This window comes from Rhipicephalus sanguineus, chromosome 7 (assembly GCF_013339695.2).
Source record: "Rhipicephalus sanguineus isolate Rsan-2018 chromosome 7, BIME_Rsan_1.4, whole genome shotgun sequence".
NCBI lineage: Eukaryota > Metazoa > Arthropoda > Arachnida > Ixodida > Ixodidae > Rhipicephalus > Rhipicephalus sanguineus.
Window position 1 is genome coordinate 82,643,422 of NC_051182.1, and position 12,488 is coordinate 82,655,909.

At 44.5% G+C, this 12,488-nt stretch overlaps 1 long non-coding RNA gene across 1 annotated transcript; it reads right to left on the bottom strand.

Moving 5' to 3' along the window:
• Positions 1–1,696: 1,696 nt before the first annotated feature.
• On the bottom strand, positions 1,697–8,715 carry LOC119400760 (uncharacterized). The gene is made up of 4 exons (XR_005185209.2): positions 8,643–8,715; positions 6,567–6,664; positions 4,453–4,508; positions 1,697–1,834 (listed from the first exon to the last, which is right to left on the bottom strand). It is a non-coding gene; the product is annotated as an uncharacterized LOC119400760 (long non-coding RNA).
• Positions 8,716–12,488: the final 3,773 nt, after the last annotated feature.

The following is a 12,488-nucleotide window of genomic DNA, read 5'->3' on the forward strand; positions in this document are numbered from 1 at the left end:
TCGGACCTGTCTTCTTCGACAGCACACTTACAGGCGAACGATATGTCAAGGATATCTTGGATGGACCACTTGAAAATTATCTGTGCGAAGTTCCACTGGCTAGGATTAAAGATAACTGGTATCAGCATGATGGAGCTCCTGCGCACGGAAGCAGCAAAGTGTGCAATTGGCTGGATAAAGTCTTCCCGCAGCAGTGGATAGGGCGGCACGGGCCCATGGCTTGCCCAGCAAGGTCTCCAGATTTAAACCCCCTTGATTTTTTTTCTTTGGGGGTACGTCAAGAGTCAGGTATACCAGGCACCAACCACAACATCAGGTAATCTAAAAGAAAAAAATAAGACAAGTTTGCAACTCCATTCCCGAAACCATGGTCAAGAACGTCACGAAAAATCTGATAAAGAGATGCCAGAGTTGTATTGCAGCAGATGGCGACCTCTTTGAACATGTTCTGTAATGGCGGCTTAATTTTACGAGCACCGATCACCGAAAACAAAAAAAAACGTCTCCTCATGCCGTTCGCCTACCAATGCCACCCGTGACTAGCTTCACCTCGTCGCCTTCTTTTGCGCATCTCAAGTTCAAAACAGACAATAAAGCTATTTTCTTGTTTTATTTATCCGTCTCGGACGCTTATCTCGGCACCGCTCGGCCAGCAGCGCGCATTTGCACCGTCATTCAACGAAAGACGGACGCCCAAACATCGGCCACCTTCAAGGCACCCTGTCGCTTCCCCGTGGCAGCCGCGGGCGACCTCGTTCACCGGTTGCACGCTTGAGAGCAGCACTTTAGCAGTGCGCTGGCGGCCCGCCACGTGGCCTCTGTTCAAATTTCGCGGGCTTTCTTTACAACGCGGAAAAAATAACCCCGCGAGTCGTATCGTACAGGAAGCAATTCAGTCCGTGGTTTCTAAAAGTGCTCTACAACTCAGTGTTCATATTTTGGGTTTTCAGCCAATAATTTAAAAAAGTTAGGTAAATAAAAATAATTAACTAATTAATTTCGGGGAAAATACAAAATAGCCTGAGTATCTATAGGCTAGTGCGAGTAGTATACGTTTGGTTCAATTTGCCTCTGAAGTGCCTTTCATTTTCAAAGTCTTGGCTCAAGTTATGTGGGACAACCTGTATATATATATATATATATATATATATATATATATATAGATATATATATATATATATACGTATATACCATGTCCCATGTCAGGCGTAAGATACAGGAGCGCAGGGAGCAAAGTTAATGTTCCGTGCAGCAGCACATGGAAGATTAGTTTGCTCATCGATGGAAGTTCGGCCTCATGATGCGACCAGCTCTTCATTCATGACCGAATATTTGGGTATCGCCGTTTGTAGGGATTAGCTGTGCCGAATTCGTCGTAGTTGCATGCGCGTTTGTCACACCTGAACCAGGTCATATTTTCCTCAAACCCCCAAGTGCTGTGCCTTATGAGCGGCACGAAGGGAACATTCAGACGCAGGCACTCACAACGTAGGCGTTCCTGGACGGTTTCAAGTTTCCTATTGAAATGTCAATGGTTTCAAATGTTTTGGCATGTTTCAAAACAAACAAATGCAAGGAGAGATCTTATGCGTGTTCATGATAGAGGGCTGCCTGGCAATCGGAATTTATTCCCCTACCAAGGCCAACGGCATTCAGAAGGTGCAATTGCACTGCATATCCTAAGGGTACTCACCTTTACATCGGTGTCCAAATATGTTAAATTGTGGTTGTATTTGACTGAAGACGAGGACTTCAGGCGAGACCACACACATCGCGGATAGTCTGACCGGCTATAAACTCCCCTGCTTATGGCGAGCACATTGTTACTTAGCAACTGCGCAGAGGCAAAAGCATGTTTTGAATGAACAGTCATGGTTTCCGTGAACAATACATAGCTTACTAAATAAGCAAACATGGCTTTACGCACGCACGCACACACACACACAATAGCAAGACCAGAATCGATGTCCTTTGACATTATATTTCTTGCTATGGGGAATCACCGAAACTATGATAATACAATATCTAGCAGGTAGGCCACGTAAGCGATTATCCATGCACGTAGAAGTGCGTTATTCTTTAGGGTTCTTTATGAGGACACACGCGTTCTCTTTCCTGACGTCGAGGTAGGAGGAAGACGCATGCGCGGAGTCCTCTATCCTCCACCTCGACTGCAGCCGTTCTTTTGTGACACACCACGTAAACGCCAACATTGAGCAGGCCCAAACCCAACGGCAGACAAATACTACTATTCATGACCGATCATCCTCGCATGCTTGCCATTCCAACCGCAGCTTGCGGCCCGACGGTCACTCATTCTTATCTAACATTGTGAGTAGCGTTAAGGTCAACAAACAACGCAGGAGCGGACATCAGACAATGAATGGAATAAAATCAAGCGCTGTTCCCTTCTTTATCTGTCTTCCGCCCCTGCGCTGATTGTTGCAGATGAAGTTTTAGTAACAATAATAATGCTTGGTGTTTTACGTCCCAAAACAACGATATGATTACGAGGGACGCCGTAGTGGAAGGCTCCGGAAATTTTTACCATACGGTGTTCTGTAATGTGCAACTAAAGTTAAGTACGCGAGCTTCTTGTATTTCGCCTCCATCGAAATGCAGCAGGGATTCAATCTCTCGACGTTCGGGTCAGCATTGGAGCACCGTCAACGCGAGACCACCGTATTGGGTGAAGATAATTACTAACTACCCAAATCTCAAAACATTCTTCAATCTGAAGGATGCGGCGAATATAGATTTGCCGCAGCCATCTCGTTGGTATCAGTTATGTTTTTCTCTGTTCGTTTTCTTCTTGATGTGGATTGAAGTCCCGTCAAGGAAATGATCGACTTCGATGAAGCAGGAGGCAGGTTGGAGGTAATAAAAACTTGAAGTATATTGCAGCGAAATATTTACAGCCATATGTACAGCTTGCCGAAGCACACTGATGATGACATAGACATCAACAGCGCCTTACTCTTCTACTTAACTTTTCTTAAGTTAGAGCCTAGAACACTGTTACAAGATACGACAAACCGAGTCTCACTGTGCGACTACCGAGTGGTTACGGCCCAGACAAAAGTTGCATCCTACGGAGTCTTACTGACCGATCAGTTAAGTGATTACAGCCTAGACTGAAGGGAAATGAATTCCGTCCAGTCCTTAGTACCTTGTGGTAAACAAAGAAAAGGGGAGGTGGCCACTGGTGGTCCGCCTTCAACATTCTCTTATCCAATCTGTTTACCCTCAGATTAAGCCACTCCCTACTGGGCTCTCCCTAATCTCGACAGCAGTGTCTTTACAGTTTAGACAGGCGTTTGGCACTCTTTCCCATCATGACTCTCCCTCTCCTTTTCCCACGCTTTCAGGGATTCTCACGGTCTAATTATATCAGTATCGTAGCCCTGAGACATTCGTGCCATCTCCCACGCTTATCGAGTCGAGCCCATGGTGCTGCTCGTAAAACGGTTCCGGGAGACAAAAGGCGTTTGCGTCTCTTCGCCTCTTTCGCATTCAGGCCGTTCATTGCTGCGACTCGACTTTGCACTACAGTCAGCGAGTCGAAAGGACAGTGCCGGTCGTTAAAGTAATGGTGAACAAAAGCGCCCCTTTCCCCTCAAACGGCGCCAGGGAGCAGGAGATGTTTGCCCCCCTCGCTTCCAAGGCGTTCGGGCGGCATTTCACCAGACTTTGACCTTGACCCCGAGCCGGCCTCTGGGAAGCAGAGACGGTCGCGTAACCGCAGCCCCTGGGGGCCAGCGGCGGAGACAAGCTGCTCAAAGGAAGCCGTTTGCTTTCCATTGATAAGCGCACAGTCAACGACCATGCAGAGAGAGAGCCGAGAAAGAAGCCATGTGTAACGTACAATGTTGCGCTGTCCGTTGTGCACGATCGACTTATGAGCGGCAAAACATAACAGTATCGTAGCAGTAAATATTTCTGCATCGATATCTCGAAAAATGCACATCAGAATGATAAATATGCAGGGAATGTAGATCAAGGTAAACATTCAATATTGCGGTATGACATATTCTATCAATAATACAACGAGTAACATCTAGAAGCACATTCCGCGATGCAGCGCTTTGCTGATTGCGTGCATGTGATTTTTAAATGACGTAAACTTGTTCATACGGTAAGTCGTAGTGATTCTGCTTAAACGTTCTAAAGGAACTTTGCAATAACTTACATCGCTATGAAGCGGGGATTGGAAGGTTCACATATCCTGAGGCATACATTACTAAGTTTTCCCAAATTAAAGCATTAGGTTAGGGCTATGGTTGTAAGTGAAACATAGCGTCAAAAATAAAGCGGTCGAAGAAGCATCTTCAGAGAAACTTCGATGGGTTATTGAAATGTGTTTTCGGTAGCGCGGAAACCAAGAAAAAGATTACGGGCTGGATGGAAAACTCAGAAAAGAGACGCTTTGCTCCAATAAAGCAAAAAGCTTACCAGTCTTACTGCCTTCTCCTTGTCTATTTTATTTGTATTCTTGCCACCTTTAGGCGCTAGTAAAAAAATGCGCAGGAGAAAATGTAAAACAAGGACAGATATCCTCCGACTGCGCGAAAGTAGTTTGCGTCAACGATGGCAAATGATAAGATGTTAAAATTGCCGTAGTTCTACTACGAGTGTACTCGCTTGGTAGTTTTTGCACATTCCACAAAAATATCGGTGCGAGGTGGGAGAGCGGCATTCTGCCACAAACTTGTATGCCTCAAAAAAGGACGACTAATTAGGCCGATTTAAATGATGCCTTTAGATTTGTAAAAACAGAGAAAATTCTAGAATGGCAATTGTTATCCTTAGGGAAATCTTTACGGACCTTAAATGAAACAACTGCAAGGCTGTTATCTAATCTTCCGTGCTATCCGTCAAGCTTGCATAGGTTCTATTCGGGGAGAAACACATTGTTTAAACATCGCCGTATCAATGTGCTGTGCTCGGTACCTATACCTGTTCGCGTGCAGCCAGAAACATTCCCTATGCTTGCGTTTCACGTCAGACTTCCTTAAGTTTCTGTGAATGATCTAATTGATCTCGGCAACATGATATATCAATATAGTTTTGCTGCAATCTTGCACGTGATATGAACTATCCATCGACACTAAATGTCGAAGGGAGATGCAAATTACAACGAGGTGGAAGGTCCAGTAATACCAAGCCATTTAGACATCCTGGTGGAAAACGTAGGCGGAACGCCTCACTTTCTAGAGGTTACGTACGGGTGCCATTTTTACTAGAGCGCTGACAACCAATACTCTACCATTTCATAGGAAACATACCGGCACTTTAATTAACGTTCTCGCAAACGATAGTACTTTACCCTTAAAAGTGCTTCTTTGCGATTGCAATTCAGTTTTATTGGACCTGCCAAAACATGTATTTTCAAAATGATCTGGCCTATCTTTTTATAATTCAGCCGGCATCCTACGAAGAGTTCATCGCTAAACAAGTTGAATGATTGGCTGTCGGGTGCCTCTCTTTATTACACTATCTGGTAAGTAGGAATATGGCAGCCTAGTGATCTACTATTTATAAAACTCGCTTGCATGTGCGCACATGAGTTATCATACGTTGCAAAGGCCATTGAGATAGATACACGCTATTGAAGTGCGCCGAAAATAAGAACGCACTGGCACCATGAGTGGTCTACATTAAAGGCACAAGCATTAGCCATGCAGTAGTATTGTTTACCGAAAATATGTATACAAATATTGTGTGGTTCATACATCTGTGAACATCAAAATTATGTCGTATTGTCGTCATGGTAGACTACACAACCATTACTGACTGATGCGTTTTTTTCTATGAGACTAGCAACTAGCGACAATGTTTCTCAAGGAACACAGCGGAATTCATGCCTTGCCAACGAGAAGTTGAACGTTGGCTCGAATAATGTGATACACCAATAAAAAAGTAAAACTAACAAAAAGGGGGTAATCATTCAAGCTCAGACTTGTATAGGATGTTTATATGTCTGAAGTGTTGGTTTAGATAAGCGCCAATTTACTGCCACGACAACCAATCAAAATTGATGAAATGAGTATGAAACAAAACTTTGAATGGGTGAATTTTATTGGCAGAATGGATACAAGAAAAGTAAACGCACGAAAACTGCCTGGAAAATTTCCTGGAACAGCAGACGGATCTCTTGTGTGTATGTGCCATCATGATGACACATACCTATTGCAGGAGAATTCTCATTTCTTTGTCAGTTGGCTCTTTGTAGCGCAAAATGGCGATGAAGCCGGTCCTAGTGAATTGCACACGTAGACTGTAGCTTTTCAAGTCGATGACGAAAAGTTAACCTGCACTCTCCCAATTTACCTAATATTCACCAAACGGTAGCGGCTAGCACCATTAAAGACGCCTAAATGTATTAAGGTCGCCTAATGTTCTTTTTTATTGGTGACAAAGGAATTAAATAATGTGAAAATATTCGACGTAGACAAGCTTTTTTTTTTTTTAACACGTAGTGAATGCACATTCAACCTGGTTGCTTGCAAACCATGTGCCTCTCATGCTTTCTCCTCACCACTTTTACCACTAATTAGGAAACTCACTTGTTTTCCCATCGCAAAACAATGCCGAGATGCACAAAGTATAAAAAAGGATACAATGAACTTGCATTGCTTTTTCTTTTGAAGGCTTCTACGTGACACTGAAAAAAGAAACGATTACCAGTTGGCAAGAATGCACGAGGCACTGAATTCTTAACATAAAAATTCCAGTTGGTCCCACGCATTGTGGGTGTGGATGTCATGCGCAGCAGTGAGCGAGCAGCAGTCTATGGCGGTATGCTTTTTTTTCTCTTTTATTTTGTTAGCTTTGTGCCAAGCGTTGCGCGGTAGACTGACGTCTCTCTGCACTTTGATGAGTTGTACGTAGATCGTGGGCTTACTGGACACATCGACTGCACAGAAGCCTAAAGGGTAGCTTATATTCCGACGTAACGTCGGCATGCACATTTCCGCACATAGGTCAGTTTCATCAAAACGTAGTGCACTCTAGGTTAGGACGACGTGCACATCATAAGTAGCTTCATCGGCAGTATTCCTCCACGGCCGAGCAATGATGATGTCATAGCTATGTATATATAACGATTATGACGTCGTTATGAAAGCGCTAGCTAGCACTGGACCGACGATTGGCAAAGGAGAATCCTGGGCGAGTTGGTATGTTATTGGAGAGCGCTTGAAAGTGAGCGCCTGTGCCGTGTTCTTCTCTCTTTGTCTACGTCGTCAGTGCGCGCTCTCCAGTAAACATGACCACGGGTGACGTGGCCCTCAACATGGCGCCCGTTCAAGGTTTTTCACCGCAGGTCTCAAGAACTGCCATGACTGCGGTGAAAGACTCGACTGACATGCAGAATACTTAGGTGCGATTGCAGTTCGAGTCGTGGTCTTTATTCTTTGCGTCTATCTGAATTCTTGGCCACAGACAACGGTCGCTACGGGCCACATTAACAGTATCGTGTTAAGATTTTCAGTCTTCTTTCGCGTTCCAAACTAACTGTGAATAGTGTGACAAACACCCGTATCCTAAGGGCCAGAGTAAACGGGTATGCGCCACTCGTGATTGAGCAAAATTATTTTATGACACGCGCGACAGCCCTACCATGTTATTCGTGTAATGACCTCGTAATCGTGTGTGCTATACACTAATGTGCTTCAATTTTGGCATTTGCGAAGTTAAGGAAACCACCACGAGAACGTCCAGACGTAGGCGGATAGATAGATAGATAGATAGATAGATAGATAGATAGATAGATAGATAGATAGATAGATAGATAGATAGTAGATAGATAGATAGATAGATATTCTGGCAATCTGAATTTTTTTTGGTAAGTACACAGCTGTAAACTGTCAATGGGAACATCGGAGCCTGTGGCGGCAGCTCGGCGCCATCGCAGGCCGGCAGCTGCAAGCGAGTTTAGCGCAGCCGCAGTGAGCCCTGTGCCCAGTGATCTTTCGCTGCGGGAACGGTTCGCTTCGCCATGATTCGAAGCGCGGAAGCTGACGGCAGCGGACGACGAAAGAACACCGCTCACAGCGCGCACTGCGCCTGACGCGAAACTCGTTGCAGCCGCGGGCCGGCCGTGGCGCCGAGCTGCCGCCACACGCTCCGATGTTCCCTTTAACAGTGGACCGCTGTGTACATCCCATTGGGCTAGGTTGCTCTGCTCTAGCAAAGTGGTAGTGACCGAAAGGGCAGGGCGCTAACCTCCCTAACGCTAATGTTTTGCTTATTGAAGTGTACTTCTGGCACAGGATGCATGTGGAGTTATATGGTAGCTAGGTGATTTATTGTCTAATATGGAGAAGATTGTGCTTTCTTTCATGCACGCAAAAGACGTGCTTCATGACTAGCACTTGCGTTTTGTACTTCCATTTTGTATGGCATAGTCCGACATTCATGTTCCAATAATGCAGTAACTTACCATCCCAGGTATGAGCAAGTTGAAGTGATGACGCCTTAACCTAATAGAAACTATGGCCATGAATGTGCAATAAAATCGTGTGGTAATATCAGTAGAACAAAAAAGCAATATAAACACCTTTTGTGAGACAAAAATAGGGCACTTGCAATTATTTTCTCCACTTTGGGATGAAAGCCTTAGAAAAGCAAGCCATACACACCTTTCTGAACTGAAGCTTTTCAAGGAAATGACACCTACTTGCCTTGCTAAAGCAGGTGCACTGGGCCACCTTTTCATAATGAAACTATGACTATGTGCGAATATAAATTATCATGCCCTCACTCCGAGATAGACCATTATGAAGAGAGAGAGCTACGCTCGTAGATGATCGATTCGTGCACGGCCCCAGAACAATTTCCAATTGTTCTCTTCGTCCAAATAAACAACGTTAAGGTCACAGCGCACTTCAGGTATTCACCGCTTGCGCATAAGCTGAAAATAGGAAATAGACATTTTCGCAGAAATAAAGTGAGTTCGCCTTAGCAGCGACTCGCGCTCTAGAGTCAAATGTTAACAATATTCTCTCAGTAGTCTTACGGCTAGATAGGAATTAGATAGTTCGACATGTACATTGGCATCTACAACATCGGTTTACAAATTTTAGAGCAGCAACTTACCAAGAGAGTAATAGACGTAAAGCTAAGCTACGGCGTTTTTTTTTCTACGCGCCTCTTTCCCAAGAAAAGCAAGCGTGCCGATCAATACAAGTGGTACAAGCTAACAGCAATCAGGTACCGCAGGACAAATACAGTTGCACTTAAGTTTTTTAAAATAACTTTTTGCTAAATGTACTTATGGCAAAATGTTTGGATCAAAGCTTCACACCTTGAGAAAACGTTGAATATTTGACGATAATCCAGTTCCGTGCTTATAAAAAGCGCGAAAAAATTAGGAAAAAATCTGCGATTATCTGCAATGATACATATTTTAGCTTGATTAATTCAGGCGCCGATTCGAGAGAAAGAAAGTTAAGCTTTTGGTGTATGATGTATGTTTTGTTATGAGACTGTGTGTTGTCTTTTGTACATGCAAATGAATGATTTGTACTCGTACTGATAGAAAGCAACGCTGACATGTGTTATTCCGACAAAGTGGTACAAGTTGATGCCACCCTAAGGTCACATATTTTTTAAAAGCGCGATTACGGGTATCACACTGAAAAATGAACTCGCAATATGCATTAAAATATACACTTTCACATCACGAACACTTGACGAACAAGAGGAACACCCTGTCTTTAACCAACGTTCCACTGGAAAAATATATTTGTGAGGGTCATGATGGATGACATGTTACTGGCATTAGTTAGTGTGTCTCATGGCGCGTTGATTACACACTTATGGAAAACAGGAAACCTGTACAGTAGAACCTGCTCATACGCTTCCGGATGCAGCGTTTTCCTGGCTGTTACGTTGTTTTCAGCCGGCATAGCTCGAATAGGATCAAACGCATTGGGATGCCCGCTGATAAGTAGCACTTGGGACCATTCCCGCATTGTATATTGCGAACCGGCCCTCCAAGACGGCCCAAGCGGCCTTGTTGACTATTCACTCAGCTTGGCTTGCTCCGCGTATGGGTTCACGATTGAATTGACCGCCAGAAGCGGTGAGGGTAACACCCATGATGCGTATTTAGGTCCCACCACAGAAACACCACCACCGAGCTCTGTATTTTTTCCTCCAAACATGGCGCCTATGATGTATTTGGGTGCTGTTTCAAAAAGCCAAAAAAAAACGTGTTCGGCATTCCAGTGGAGAGAAGGCGGCGGTCGTCCTTTACAGGTATGAACAACTGCAAAAGTGACAAGAATACTTGGGGACGGCGTAACCTGCGCGACAATTGAATACAGGAAAGAAGGCTAACGCGATGAATCATTTCCTGAAAGCGTAGCTCCCAGCACGTTTCCAGAACTTCATTCGCAACGAGAGCCTGAACGGCAGACATACGTGCGCAATGTGTTTCGTATCACCTATCCAATAAATTAAAAAAAATCGGTACGCCCATGAAACCAATATCATATTCACACACGTTTTCTCCATTCCTAGGTGGAACGAAGACTCGCATGCGGGGCTCCAGTGACTTTAAAAACTGTAATATGCATCACACGGGGGCCATGTCAAACCCAGCCACGGTGGTAGAACATGAGAGGTGGCCAAACGGTGCCGCTTCGCCTATGCGCCGCGCATTGCGCTGAAGTTCTCGAGCTGCCGCCACATCTGCGCAAGGGTAGCAGCCGACGTGTTGCTAGCCGATGTCTCTGCTGCACCGCAGCTGAAAGGACGGAACCGGCGGGCTCCACACGCATTCAAACTGTAATTTTACTTGTCGTACTTTTGAAAAAGGTTCGCGGTGTGGTGCTGTTGTTCACCAGAAAGTCATTGAATAACATTAAAGAGTTACCGCCGCGTAGCACAGATTGTCGCGCGAATTTTACGCTTGCAGCGTGAGCCCAGACGTGTTTGATTATCTCTTTATTTTGCTGGATGCAGATTCGTTTCGTGAACTATGTGACCAATGCATTACTGACAAATGAATCACATCAGAAATGAATTTCTTTTAATATGTTCATGTTAAAGTACATTTCATTCTTATTTCTTCTCATTAACTTTTAAAAGCATTGGGTAGCATATAAAATAAAAAAAAGAGTAGTTACCGTCCTATCAGAACGACTTCATATATATATATACAACAAAAAGCAAAGTTTATTGACGCTTTTCGCCACATGCTTGATCTGCCCCCAGTGTACATATCAAGAGAAGTCCACTAGCTGGGCCGCGTATAGAGGTCAGACTCTGGAGTTTCGCAAGACACGTAGCGCCACCTGTTGGAGCAGTAATGAATAGTGCAAAGTCCGACTCCCTTGCAATGTTTGCTGTGAAATCAGGTGCAACTAGCGAGTGCGAAACAAATATTGAGCTTAATATTGCGCGTGTTTCGCGCATTTAATACTCAAAAAGAGAGACATCAATTTATCTCATCTAGCCGGGCGCGGCACTGAACCGTCATGAAATGTGTGGTTCGGATCACTCGCCAGAACGATGGCGAAAACAAAAAGCAAACGAGAGAGTCCAATGAGAAACTTGCAGATCGGTTTGCATAACGTCGGATTTGAGACAGTTTCAAACTTGCTGTCGTTCAAATATTCATCGTTTTTTTCTGTTTACTACAGTGCCCGCAAAATGCAACAAAATATCACGTGACAAGCCCGCTTGCACGCCTATGCTCGCCGTGATTGCAGTGTTCCCTGAAGTTCCACTCCCAGCGACCATAGTATTTGACATGGGGTGCTGACCTCGGAAAGGATAGCGATGATGATGGTGGCTGTGCGGTGGCGTTTTGCTAGCGGCAACACATCGTTTGCACGTGGAACCTTAGGGAACACTGCAATCATGGCAGGCATGTCGCGTGCTATTTTTTTATTTCCCGCGCAAATTTAGTAAGCAGCAAAACACTAATACATGACTGGTATAAAGCTAGAAACGTTTTAAGCAGGCGTTTGGCAAACCAACCTACAACTTTCACATTTGAATTTTTGACCCAGGTTTGTTGTTCCGGAAGTTAGCTCATCAAATATGCCTAATTAGGCAACTGAGCAGAAAAAAATAGTGTGCTTTACTCCATGCAACATTCAGCAACATGCATTGGTCGCGCCATCATAGAGTGCGTCGGCATACTTTTAAACTCCGGCTGGAGATAGCTGGGCCACCCTGTTGTACGAGGCATTAAAAGGCCCTACCCATATTAGCAAATCAGATCAACAGATCGTGCATGTCGCAGGTGAGATCTATAAAACTCGAGAATTACGCGAGTGCCTTCCCTTGGGAAAGCATTGCAGTATCATTCTAATGGATCCTCTGGGCCATTGCAGACCTCCTCCCATCAGAAGGAACTATTCTAGAGATGAATTGAGCAGCATGGCAATGTCAGAAGCTCACGCATTGACAAATGTGTTCAAATAATTTGCCCCGAAAACCAGCAAGGAAATAGATTTGCAATCTCGCACGTA